The sequence below is a fragment of the Tenrec ecaudatus genome, chromosome 3 (genome assembly GCF_050624435.1).
Source record: "Tenrec ecaudatus isolate mTenEca1 chromosome 3, mTenEca1.hap1, whole genome shotgun sequence".
NCBI classification, from domain to species: Eukaryota; Metazoa; Chordata; class Mammalia; order Afrosoricida; family Tenrecidae; genus Tenrec; species Tenrec ecaudatus.
The window spans coordinates 83041490-83055657 of NC_134532.1; positions in this window are offsets into that span (position 1 = coordinate 83041490).

Below are 14168 nucleotides of genomic sequence, written 5' to 3' on the forward strand. Positions count from 1 at the left end.
TGTAAGTGAATTTCTTAAAATAATATTGATAATTTATGAAATTTTAGCATTTAAATTGAAATTGAAACCTGAGGATAGACCTATAGCTATTTAAGAAAACCAGATTTTATTAATATCATCAGCAATGTATTATATAATATGAACTTAGTTACCACAAAATCAGAGAAGCTTCTAACAAAGGACAAAATATTAGAAAAAAATTCAAGTAACACTCCATTTATTCTTCCTCTCAAAATTTATTTTGAATATGAGAAGTAATAACTACTTATAAGAAATTTAACTACTTAAAAGGTACCACTATAAGAACTTAGCCAATAATTTTTAAAAGTAAAATTGGGGAAATATTTTAATTCCTGATGATCTGCCACATGATTTTTGAAGCATTCCATAAATAATTCATTTGTAAAATTATATTAGAACTAATAAATTTGATTTGAGAGGTAAGAATAATAAAAAGTAAATAAGAGCAAGTATAATATAAGAATTTTTTAAGTGTAAATTAAGTTTGATAAAATAAATTTAATTACCCTTACATGTGAATAACAATGTTTGATGATATCAACAAAATCTATGTCTGAGTGAAATTCAGAGCCAAAAATAACCTGGGTAAACAATATGTACTACATATTAGTAATGTTCCATATTATTCCTTATTTGATCCATTTAAAAAATGAAAAATGGAATGGTCTGCTATATGATAATTGAGAGAAAAATATAAAACAGAAACTGTGTTTGCTTTAATCAGGCATCAAAAAAGGCAGTTCTTGGGAAATAGCACATGAGGCTTTAATTATAATGAAAGAACCATACAGGACAGGAAATACAAGCACATTTGAACATTATATTTTCTGTAAGGAAGTAGGAAGGTTGTTAAATGACAGAACATATAATGTTAATTTTATCTATAACAAGAACCAAGTAGTAGCCCTGATAAACATCATGGAGGCAAGTTAATGAATGATAGATCAATAGATAGATGATAAATAGATAGATTGGGGATAGATAGATAATGATAGATAGATAGATAGATAGATAGATAGATAGATAGATAGATAGATAGATAGATAGATAGACGATAGACATATAGATCGATCGATAGAATGCTACTATGTTGTTGTTGTTAGGTACTATCAAGCCTGTTCCAACTCATTTTGACACTATATACAAATACACAGCAGAATGAAACCTAACCTGGTCCTATGCCATCCTGACAATTGGTTTTACATTTGAATGCGTCAGTGTGGCCACTATGTCAATCCATCTTGTTGAAGGTCTTCCTCTTTTTCTCAACCTTGCTACTTTACCAAGTGGTGGCCATCTATCCAAGGACTGGTCTATCCCGATATGGCCAAACTATGACATTTTCATCCCAAGATGAAACTTTGCCATCCTTGCCTCTAAGGATGAGTCCGGCTGTCCTTCTTCTGATACAGGTTGGTTTGTCCTTTGGGCAGCCCATGGTACTTTCAGTAATCTTTACCAGCATCATTAGTTCACATTCATCAATTCTTCTTCGGTTCTCTTTATTCAATGACCAACTTTGACATGCATATGAGGCAATTGAAAATACCTGTACATAGGTCAAAAGACAGTTGTTCAAACAGAAGAAATACTGCATGGTTTAAATAATGACAGTTGTATGCAAACAGAAGAAATACTGCATGGTTTAAATAATGACAGTTGTATGTCAGAATATATACTTTCACCATACTTGGTTTATCTGTACGACTGTGTAACAAATCAGAGAAGCTGGACTATATGAATAATGTGGCATCAGGAGGAAGCTTATCAACAACCTGCAATGTGAAAATAGCACAACCTTGTTTGCTGAAAGGACTTGACAACTCCATGTAAAAAATATCAAAATCCTTGCTAACATTATGATAAGTGGTTTCATAGGTAACTGTGCTAGTCTGAGACTAGGGACACAAATACAGGGAGACTCATATGTGTATAAGAAAGAACTTTATATAAAAAAGCAACTGTGTAGTGTAAAAACATCCAAGCCCAATCCAGACCAAGTTCATAAGTCTGATATTAACCCATATGTCTGATGATAATCTATAAATTCCTCTTCAGACTCACAGAGCATTTGTAATAATGCCCAATGCAGGGTCTCCATGTGGCTCCTCCATCTCCAAGGGTCTGGATCCATCAGCATACCTCCATGTGGCTCATCAGCAAGAACTTGAAGCAGTCAGAGTGTGTGTCGCACCTCCAGGGCAGAAAACAGGAGTGCCCAGAATCCTCAGAAGAAGGCCATGCCCACACAGAGGTATAATTGGCTTTGACCTGATAGACAATTTAAAAAGTTGACATGAAATTATATACCTACCACAGTAACATTAAAAAAAACAGAGGCAAGATTGAAGTTGTTAAAGATTTAATCTTGTTTGGATTCACAAATAATGGTCATAGAAGTGGCAGTCTAGTTATCAAAGTACACGTGGCATTAGATAAATGTACTGCACACAATTTCTTTACAATGTTAAAGCGCAATGATGTTATTTTGAGTACTGAGGTGTGCCTGACCCATGCCATGTTTTTAATTGCCCCCCTGGTACATTAAAGTTGAATTTTGAATAAGAAAGATCAAATATGAATGCATTGGAATGCTGGTGCCAGTGAAGACCATTGAAAGTATCCTGGACAGTCAGAAGAAGAAAGCTATCGATCTTAGAAAAAACAAAGTCAGAATTCCCCTTTGAAGCAAGTATGGCAGGACAACAGAAAAGAGGAAATCCTTTGAAAGATGGATTGACACAGTGAGTGCAATAATGGATTCAAATATGACAATTGTGAGGATGGCTCAAGATGGGGTGGTGATCTGTTCTGTTGCACATAGAGCCGCGATACCCTGGAGCTAACGACAACCCCTGTATTTCAGGCCAGATTCCGAAGAGGATTTGGACTGAAGGGTATCATTAATGATGTCATAAAACTCTTGGCTAAAAGCAGAGCTTACTCAAAAGAAGTTTGCCTGTGTTTTAGTGAATACAAAAAAGGCATTTGACTGTGAGAATCATAACACATTGTTGAAAATATTACTAAGAAATCAGAACTCCAGAATTTTAAAGAGTACTTAATTTTGCTCATATAGAACTTGTAGAAAACAGTATGTACCAAGAGGTATTACTGAAACCCAAATGAAGGCTGAACATGATAGTGGAACAAGAGCAAAGTAAAAGGAAATAGATGAAAGAACTAGGAGGCAAAGGATATTTATAGATGTCTAAATACAGGCATGTACATAAGCAAATATGTTTATATATGACGATGGGGAAATAGATCTTTGTGCATATATTTATAGGTTTAGAATTAAAGTAGCAGATGAGCATTGTGTCTCTACTCAAGTACTCCCTGAATGTAAGGACACTCTGTTCTATTAACCTGACATTTCATGATACTCACCTTCCAGGCATGATCGCTGAAGACAAAGCAGGTGCATAAGCAAATGAGGTGAAGAAAGCTGATGGTGCCCGGCTATCAAATGATATAGTGCCTGGGGTCTTAAAGACTTGAAGATAAACAGTGGCCATCTAGCTGAGAATCAAAACCCACATGGAAGAAGAACACCAGCCTGTGTGATCACAAGATGTGGATAGGATCAGATATCAAGCATTAAAGAACAAAAGATCATATCGTTGTGAATGAGGGGGATTGTGGAGTGAAGAGCCAAAGCCCACCTCCAGGCAACTGGGCATCCCCTTACAGAAGGGTCACAGGTAAGAGATGAGCCAGTCAGGGTGCAGTATAGCACTGATGAAACATACAACTTTCTTCTATTTCTTTAATGTTTCTTACCCACCCTCTCCCACTATCATGATCCCAATTCTACCTTACAAATCTGGCTAGATCAGAAGATGTACACTGGTGCAGATCAAAACTGGACACACAGGGAATCCAGGACATATAAACCCCTCAGGACCAATAATAAGAATAGAGATACCAGGAGGGTTCGGGGAAGGTGAGGGAGAAAGGGGAAATGGTCACAATGATCACCCTAGGGGACAGACAACAGAAATGGAGATGAAGGGAGACATCAGACATGGAAGACGTGAAAAAAAATTATCAAGGGTTCATGAGGGAGGGTGGGGGTAGGGGGGAAATGAGGAGCTAATACCAAAGGTTTAGGTAGAAAGAAAATATTTTGAGAATGATGATGGCAACAAATGTATAAATGTGCTTGACACAATGTATGTATGGATTGTGATAAGAGTTGTATGAGCCCCCAATAAAATTATTTTTAAAGACCTCAAAAAAAGAGAGCAAACAATATGATAGTAATAAAGTAACACGTATATCTTACTTAGTATTGTTAAATAATTTCTGCAAACAATGTTAAAATGAACATTTTATAGCTCAATTCCTCAGTTCCTGAGTTGGACCCACTTAGTTTTAATGATTCCAAAATGTTTGTTAGTCCTAGGAAGTAAAACCCAAACCTGGCTAATTTTTTTTAATGAATACTCCAAAAAAGGTAATATCCTAAGATATTTACACAGATGTCAAGATTTAGGTTTACATTTACTGTAGAGAAGGCTAAAATTATAGGTATTGTATGATCCTGAAATGAAATTTTATTTACAAAATGATGGTATTGTATAATTGTTGGAGGCTGCATAAGAAAGAGGTTAGTTTAATTTTCCATATATGCACACACAAAATAGACTGCCAAATATATTTAACATTAATTGAAACTGCTACTTAATTCTGTGACAGAAATAAGAAACTCCGAAGATTTATTTTGGTAGTTAATGCTCTGAGCATTATGTCTTGCACAAAATAACAACTCAGAAAATATTTGTAACTTGAGCTTAATGGGAGGAATTGATGTAAAACTACATATGAATGCCAATGCACTGATGGAAGCAAAAGAATATGACTGCCTTTTTAAATTACTCTACAAGAACATATTGTCTCTTTGATTGGAAAGTCAGAGCCAAAAATGACATGTTGCAATTAACATATACTAATTGTAGTTAGTGCTCAATAGTTTCACCTCACTGTCATTTGACTCACTTAATAAGAACTAAAAGAGCCTGCTGCTTTGATCATTCATTGCAAAATATTTAGCTAATTTTCTCAAGTTGTCAATTTATTATAAGCATTTAAGAATAATTTCTAGGTTCAATTGCTTTGGAAATATAGCATTATAATTTGTTTGTTAGATTGGTTTCTAAGTGTTGTTATTTATAGCAAATTTCCCCATTCCTTGACAATTCTGCATAGAAGTAAAAACCAAATAGCTTCTTGATCCATGTATTTAATTTTCTAATGTATGTAATGCTAACAAGTAAAATACATAACAAATTTGATCTAATGCAGAATACTTTCAAGTAAAAAAATATGCACATATTGGGCGGTATAACGTATTCTTAGTTGATTTTTTTAAGTGGAGAAGTAGGAAATATTACTATATTGTTCAAATTTGAATAATCAAACTCAATATATAACAGATTTCCATCTCATTGTAACCAGAACTCTGGGTTCGGCATCTTTACCACACACACATTGGCCATTTTTTAAACCAGTCCTCTAATGAATAGATAGGCAAATGACTTTTAATTTTCATTTTTAAAACTTTTATTCCTTGAGTAACCTATGAGAATCATCCTAATTTAACTTTTCTCTATTGCTGCTCATATTTCTAACAAAAATAATGATAAATATGAATACACCAAAAAGCAAAGTTCTTGTCCTGTATCATTACTGCTAGCCCCCCCCCCCCCCCCCCCAACCCATGGCAATCAATGTTCGCTACAAGGAAACAGATCAGCAATCTTTAATCATCCACCATTAGTTCAGACCCACTGTAGTCACTAGAGGATCAAAGCTATTGTAATCACTGGGGGATCAGGTTTCATTACGGTCACTAAGATTTTCAGAAGTAGATTGCCTGACCGTTCTTCCTATTCTTAGCCTGAAGTTCTGCTAAAACCTGTTCGTTGTCATAGCAAGCTTCCACTGATAGGTGGGTGGTGACTGAAACCCAGAAATCGCAAATGGAAGTAAAGAATTCTGCTGCTGAAGCACCCATGCCCTTACTAATCTTTTTGTTTTATAAGACAATATCTTGTTCTGTAAATTTATGTAAGGTAGATTATTTGGTATATTGTGTTTTTCCCCAAGATCTGAAATGTTCTAATAAGAAACTTTACATTGTACACATTAAGTAATATTGTTTTCTTTAAAGCTCAATAAAATAGAAATGAAATGCTGTGAACCAGTTATGCTAAAGGTAGTCATCCAGTATTTTATTACTTTTTAAATTTTTGCTACTCTTTGGTGTTTATTTTTACCTTTGTCACCTTTGTTACCTTTTGGTGTCTCTACTTTTCATCCCCAGGAGGCCATCTCCTGATCAAGTCAGTAGTATGCCTTTGCTATACTGCTGAAATTGTTGAAGAGTTAATAGTAAGTCTATGCGCATGGTCTGTATAAACTAAAATAAACCTTGACTTAATGAGCTTAGTTCATTCTGTTGTTTTTAAAAGGCAAAAAAAGAAAGGAAGGCCAAGAGTGTTTTATGAAACTGTTATGTATCCATCTTGAAATGTTTCAGAAACACTTTTCTTAGTTATTAAAAAAAGAGTCATTTTAGTTTCATTTTGGAATCAAGGCGTTAAAATGTACAGCTTGTACGACTTTAGTTTAATGGGCTGTCAACTTTTAGGGCAGCTGCAGTACAAAGCGAGGCATGCCTTTAATCTTCAAAGGAAAAACATTATAAAGAGAATAAATTCAGCTATTAGCTTGAAGGTAAAAACAAATGAAAGACGAAGGTGAAAGCAAACATTATTAGAATACTTAGCTTTCTTATTAGGTTTGTGAAATTGTATTATCAATGCATAGCTAATTAAATATATATGTGTCTCCATTTTCTAAGCATGAATTTTATGATAATGTATGTCTTAATGGTAACAGTGATTTTAACATTTTAACATTTACTCAAAATACGTATTTGGCTTTTCATCTGTAACAAAAAGAGGTTTTCACTCTCATAACTTATGGAGGTTCATACAGTTTCGATAAATTCATAAAATTATTAACAATTAATCCCAAACTTAACTTTGAAATCCATTGGAAAGAGGTTCCTTGTATCTTATTTTATAAAACTCAGTTAGTCTTTACTGTACTATTTATTGTACTATATTGTACTATATATTGTATTTTATTGTACTATTTATTGTACTATCTATTGTACTATACTTTATTGTACTATTAATTTTAAAATATCTTATTTTGTAACTTATTTACCTATAATGAATTGTTTTAGGATATTTAAAATACATTCAATTAACTGAATAGTTATTAAGTTTGAAAATATATGGATATTTTCTTAGATAATATAGTTCTTTCCTAATATACATGTATATTACAATTATATTTACACATTTTAAATTTCTCCACTAAAATTAATTATCCCTATTTTTATCTTGCTGTAATAGGACACAATATATGTATCTTATTATAATTTTATTTGCACTAATTAAATATAAAAAACTCTTAGTCAACATAATTTTATATATTTATACTATGCCCATTTACATTCCTAGACACATATCTTCCAATATAATTAAATAATATGCTTTATAACATGACTTCCTTAGGTTTACTATGAAACATATTTATGATAGACCGACATTAGAGTGACCCGTTTTTCTTGTAAATATTTCATTTTCATTACTTTATTTTGTATTAAGGTAAAATTTAGATCTGTTATGCTTGACACATTCTGGTTGCACACACACATTCTGAAAATGTTCATTTGTCAAGTACAATTATGAGGAGGTTTCAAATGTTTGTTGAAAAATAGAGTTGAATGGTGATGGCACGTTTCCTTGTTTTTATTATGCCCCTCTCATGCATCACAGGATGTTTCTCACGTTCACCTGCATAGTGAAGGTGACACAGTCTTACACACGCAAACTGTCCTTGTGCAGCACACCTCTGCGACCGTGTAGCCGTTAGATGGCTCCCAGCATCTCTGCCCAACATAAGTCAGCACCGCCCGGTGCTACACCATTCCCGCTGTTATTGTCATGTTTCAGCTCATTGATGCAGCCACTGTGTTAAGCCATCTGGTCAAAAGTTGTGGCAGTCACCTAATCTGGCATCAATGTAAGGATTAAGATTGTAGGGGTGGGGTCAAGCTATCAATCTGGAGATATCCAATGAGAATTCCGTGGGCTTGGCCTTCTCCTGAGAATACTGGGAGATCTGGTACTTCCTTCATGGAAGACACCTCTCTCTGTGCTACTCCTGTGAGACAATGCAGAAGACAGGAGGCAACCAGACCTCAGAAGCTGGAGAAGCACAGAGAGACCCCTGCCAGCGCTGAGATGTTTCCAATGACACTGGATCCAGAGACTTTCTACCCACTGCCCTGTGATCTCTGGCATTTGGCATCATTGCATGTGTTTCATGAGTCTGTAGAGAACTCTATAGATTGATATCAGAAATATGGGCTAATATCAGACTTATGGACATGATCTGGAATAGGCTGGATGTTTTCTCAATGTTCAATTGCTCTTGTATATAAATCTCTTTCTTATACACATTGTGTGTTTATGGATTTGTTTCTCTAGTCTACCCAGACTAACACAAAAGACTTCCTCTTTCTTTTTTTCTCTCTTTCATTTTACCAAGCATGATGAACTTCTCCAGGGACTGGTTTCTCCTGAAAATATGTCCAAAGTAAGCGAATTAAAGTCTGAGCATCGTTGCTGCTAAGTATCATTCTGTCTGGAACTCTTCCAAAACAGATGTGGTTGTTCTTTTGGCAGTACATGGAACTTTCTATATTATGTGCCAGCACCATAATCCAAATGTGGGGATTCTCCTTTGGTTTTCCTCATTCAACATCCAACATTCATACACATATGAACAAAGTCAATTGGCAATAACTTGGATTGGGTCAGGTACACCTTAGTTCTCCAAGTTAAGTTCTTTACTTTTCAATGCTTTAAAGATGTCTTGTACTAGAAATTTATTCAACTCATTCTGTCATTGATTGTTGCTTCCATGAGCATTGATTGTAAATGTAAGCAAGATTAAATCCTTTAAAACTTCAATCTTTTCTCCATTTACCATGATGTCACCTACTGGTCCAGTTGGTATAATCTGACCTGTTTATAATATGGAAAGTACTATTCTATCAACATTCAATTAAATATTATTTCTATTTTTTCTATAGTAACTATATTTATTCACATCTGACATGATTTTAACCAGTCTATACTAGTCTCCTATAGTCATCTTTCATCCTTTAAGTGTTAAACAATTCAACTAGGCTACCAAAACATATTAATATTTATGTATTTTTATATGTATCGACCTCATTTGTTTTTATAGCTAAAACTGTATTTTAAAAAAAAACTATTTTAAAGTATTTTTACATACCCCCTTTTTTGTACCACCCTTTTAAAAATCATTTTATTAGGGGCTCATACAACTCTTTTCACAATTCGTACATACATCTTTTGTGTCCAGCACATTCGTACATATGTTTCCATCATCATTCTCAAAACACCTGCTTTCTACTTGAGCCCTTGGTATCAGCTCCTCATTTTTCCCCTTTTAATGACATATGGGCTATTCAATTACATTTTAATCAAATATTATTTCTTTATTTTAAAAGTCTTCAAATGTTTCCAATTTTATGGTGAATATCAGACAGTTTAACATGGTATTCAAAGTTAAGGGTCTTCTTAAATTGTAAGTCATTTCCATGGGGCATCTATAAAGACAATAAGAGATTCATAAGATATTAGAGAACAAATGGTTACAAGGATAAAATCCAGGAATAGCTATCATCAGACTATGTATTCCAATAGATAAACACAATTTATTTATTGTAAACAATTTTAATATAATAGCAAAAGGAATCAAGCATACTAAAATTCAAAGGACAACATACTATGTAACAATAAGTGATCATTGAAAATTCTCCCTTAGGCATTTACCTGCCATGTATATTTCTTCTCAGAAGTTAAGCATTATTAGAGGTCAGTATATAATATATACCTTCTAGAGTACTTCCTATGCATTTATAAAATGTATGCAGACAAATTTATTTTGTAACTTTGTATTTTTCATACAGATAAACCTTCAAGTTCAGTACTTTTCATCTATCATTGTTCTACTTTAAGGCTCTATTAATGTTCCTCATTAATAGATAATGCTTTGCAGCCATAATGATTTATTTAATAATAATATAATAATTATGTGTTTATGTATAAATTTAGATGACATTTATGTAATTATTTCTTCATTTATAAATATGTTGTTATTTTGTATATCATGCACTGTGTCCTGCAATTCCACTTCTTCTCAAGGTTATCCATCTTTGGAAGACCGATCCACACAGTCCAGGACACTGCACTGTGTGCATGCAGAACTGCTACATGAAACAAAGGCAGTTGTGTGAAAAGTATATGGGAATATTGTATGGTTTGAAATCAGGAAAAGTGTGCCCCTGGATTGTATCTTCTCACAATACTTATTCAAACTGTAGGCTAAGAAAATAATCAGAAAAGCTGGCTTTTATGTAGAAGAATGTGCCATCAGATTGGAGGAAGGCTTTTTAACAACCTGTGATATGCAGACAACAAAACCTTACATTGTGTGTGAGTTATTTGTGTGAATGTGAATTTCTAAAACATAATAAACTCTCCAAAATAATAGGTTAATCTAAATGATAGATGAATAATGAATAAATGAATTTCTTGTGACAAACTTATCGATCTTATTGAGTCAATTCCGACTCATGATAACTAACCTCATATGTGTCAGGATAAAAGTGTGCTCCATCAGGTTTGTAATAAATGACTTTTGGGGAGTATATCGCAAGGCCTTTCTCCCAAGACACTTTCAAGTGGATTCAAATACCCAACCATTTGTTTAGGGTTCAAGTACTTTACCCGTTCTCTGTTGTTGTTTGGGTTGTTAGATGCCACTGAATCATTTCGGATCATAGGGACCCATGTACCACCAAACACTGCCCATGCTCTAGGGTCTTTCTAATATAATAATTTTGTTTTGTTTCTAATTAAGCTGGTAATTTTTCCATCTGTATCTAATTTGTGTATCTAATTTATTCATACAAAGACAATGGAGCTAGATGCTGGAGAAACAGGTTTTGTTGAATGTACAAGCATTCTTGCCCCACATTTTATGTAGGGGGCATATGAGACAAATAACCACACAGGTACAATGAATGCATCTTCTTATATTTTATTGACAAAAAATTATAGTCCCTGAAAATGGGCATCATGGTTGGTAAAGTAGAGGGTCAACAAAAAGCAAGGAGACCCTCAATAGATGGATTAATACAATAACTGAAATAATTACTTCAAACTTAACAGCTTTTGTATATGTGGCACAGCACTGCACAGTGTTTTATTTTGTTGTTCACAGGGAAACTATGAGACGGAACCAAGTCAGCAATCCCCAACTCCAACCACAACAACATAGAATTATTGGTACATATAGGCAAGGCATTGGAATTCTGTTTATCAGATCATGCGGAACAGAGGAAGCATGATCTGATATAATATAATATATTATTATATATTTATCTTGGCCCCAGTGAAACTGGGAAGGAATGCAAAATTAAAGAGATCAAGACTAAAGACATGAGAGTGGTTTCTTTGCATAACTGAGTGGGATGAGAACTTAGACAAATACCTAGAATTAGGCCTTCTCTTTCATAAGGAAACTTTTAAAGTATTTTTTACAGATGTCACTTAATTGACCAAGAACTGGTGTCATCTTGTGACTGTAGCTTACCCAAGGGGCTATTGTGGGAAACAGAACCAGGATGAGCATGCATGCAGACAAACTCTCAATACTTGTATGGTAAGGAGTCTGGGAGGCCAGGGCTCCCACGGAGGGAACTTCCACTTTTGGAAGGTGGGCGTGCATCCCACTCACATTCTCCTAAGTAAAAGTTATTCCCCAAATAATGCCAATTTTAAGGAGCTGTTTGCAAACACATGGTCACTCACTATACTTTTGAAGGTCAAGTGCATGAAGCCTATCTGCCTAAAGGAGCTGCCATTAAAAGCAATCAGACCCTATTGTCTGCCCCACCCTACATAGACCCCACTCCCTTCTGGTAAGAATCATAGATTGTTCCCCTAGAGAAAATTTCAAATACATCTAAGGTCAAGCCAGCTCAGAGACGACCAAGGATAGGCTATGATCTTGCCTCTAGAGCCTGCCCATCTTGTTATGGATGTGCCTTCTAGTCACATTTATGCCTCTAGTGCCTGCCTTTCCTAATGCATGAATACCCCTGGCTCACCCCCCTGCTGTTACATGCACGCCTCTAACCCAACTCTTCCCTTATATGGATGAGCTTATCATGGCTTGCTTGCCCGGGATTATAGAAATCTGTGAGTGACTAAATGACATTCTCATTCTGCTTCCGGTCTCCATAGGAAGAAGTAATCCCTTGCATGTTTTATCTTGTCTAATGTCTCTTTAATTTACACCTCAGTTACACACCATGCCTTGGCCCATTCCGTTGTAGGGAGGCAGGTCCCACAGGCTATATTCACCAGAATCTTTTGTACCTGGTGTCATCTAGCAAGAGCAGAGCATTCTTTGATATCTCCAGAACCGCTCACACCCTACAAGAACAACCCTTAAAAGCCTCTAATGCGTTTACAGGGAACAATCGGTGCTATTGACCTCCCTCCTAGAAACTTATAATAAAATTCTCCACCTTTATGTCTATGTCTAGCCACAGTAATTCTTTCTTTTGATTTAAAAAAGAAGAAGAAGAAAGAACCTTATTCTGGTAACATTTTGGCAAACCCAGCCAAGAGAAAGATCGGATGCTAGAAATAAATTGTATAGCAATCTTACCCAGGCAAGAAGGTAAATGATCACCAGAATTCTCTTTTAATTTTGTGTTCAACTATCTTTAGTCAGCAGCCAGCTGTGTCCCATAAGTGAATGTACATTCACAGGATAATTTTTCCTCACTTTCTCTCCTTTCCTTGTTGGTCTGTTTGACTATTAGATTTCATGTCGGTTTGAATTTGTATTAATGTGTAGGGGTTAAATACAACATATTAATCAGACCACAGCCTGATGTTTCCTCCTGCAAGGCGAGGACTTTTTATAAGGGAGAAACTGGGTCTCTTTTTCTCTCTCTTTGCTCCTTGCCTTCATGCTTGGTCGGACACAGCCTTCTTCCAAGGGGGGGGGGGGGTCCCATTTGACCCACCCATCCTAAAGTTGTTGGTACATGCCATGTTTCCACTAGACTCTGTACCCACTGGCTTCTGATCTTCCTGAAGCCTACTTCAACTTTCTGTACCATTGGCCTACAGCTATCTGAGTCATAAGGGGGTCCTAGCTTGCATTAGACTTAGGAACTTGAGTTGGACTGGGCTGGGATGTCTTCTCAATAGAAAATTACTTATTAATCTAGAGTTCTTTATTATACAGGTATGAATGTCACTGGTTTTATTTCTCTAGAAAACCCTGACTAACAGAGTCTGGCTTATCCATGTCTATAGTGTCTTATGATATGAATCTTAAACCTCTGTATGGCCTGGGTTGAGGAAAAGGTGCTGTCCTGTGTGAAAAATGATGGTGAGGGAATTTGGAGGATTAAGACCTCAGGAGACCATTGTAAGGCTTCTGTACAGCCCCACGGTGGGCTTGGGTACTTTTACAACTTGAAGATTATTATAAAAGGTTTTGCAGGCCTTCGGTTTTTCTGGGATTCGGTATCATCCCGAACAACCTCTGTAAGATATGTTTGGCCATCTTTCTTCTTTGCTCTTCTGGCCTATCCTTAAAGAAAGTCTCATTTCCATTTCCATGCACACATTGTACGTAATACGGAAACTTCTTCTTTTACCCGGTATTGAGAACCTTGTGAGTATGACGGGAAGAAGAGAACACTGAGCGAGAGTATTTTAAAATGGATTTAGCTGACATATCCATGTGCAAAGGGAAAATCAGTCAGTGTGTATGGTCTGAATTTCTCAAACTCAAAGTCTGCCCTTGATCCAAAATGGCACGGACCTGGAAGCTACCCATGAGTCTAAGCTTGTTGACAAACATTATGCCTGCCGGAAAGCCACACATGGATCAGCCACTAGGTAGATGGGTCTCCATGCTAGAGATCTCTTCTGACGTTAGGA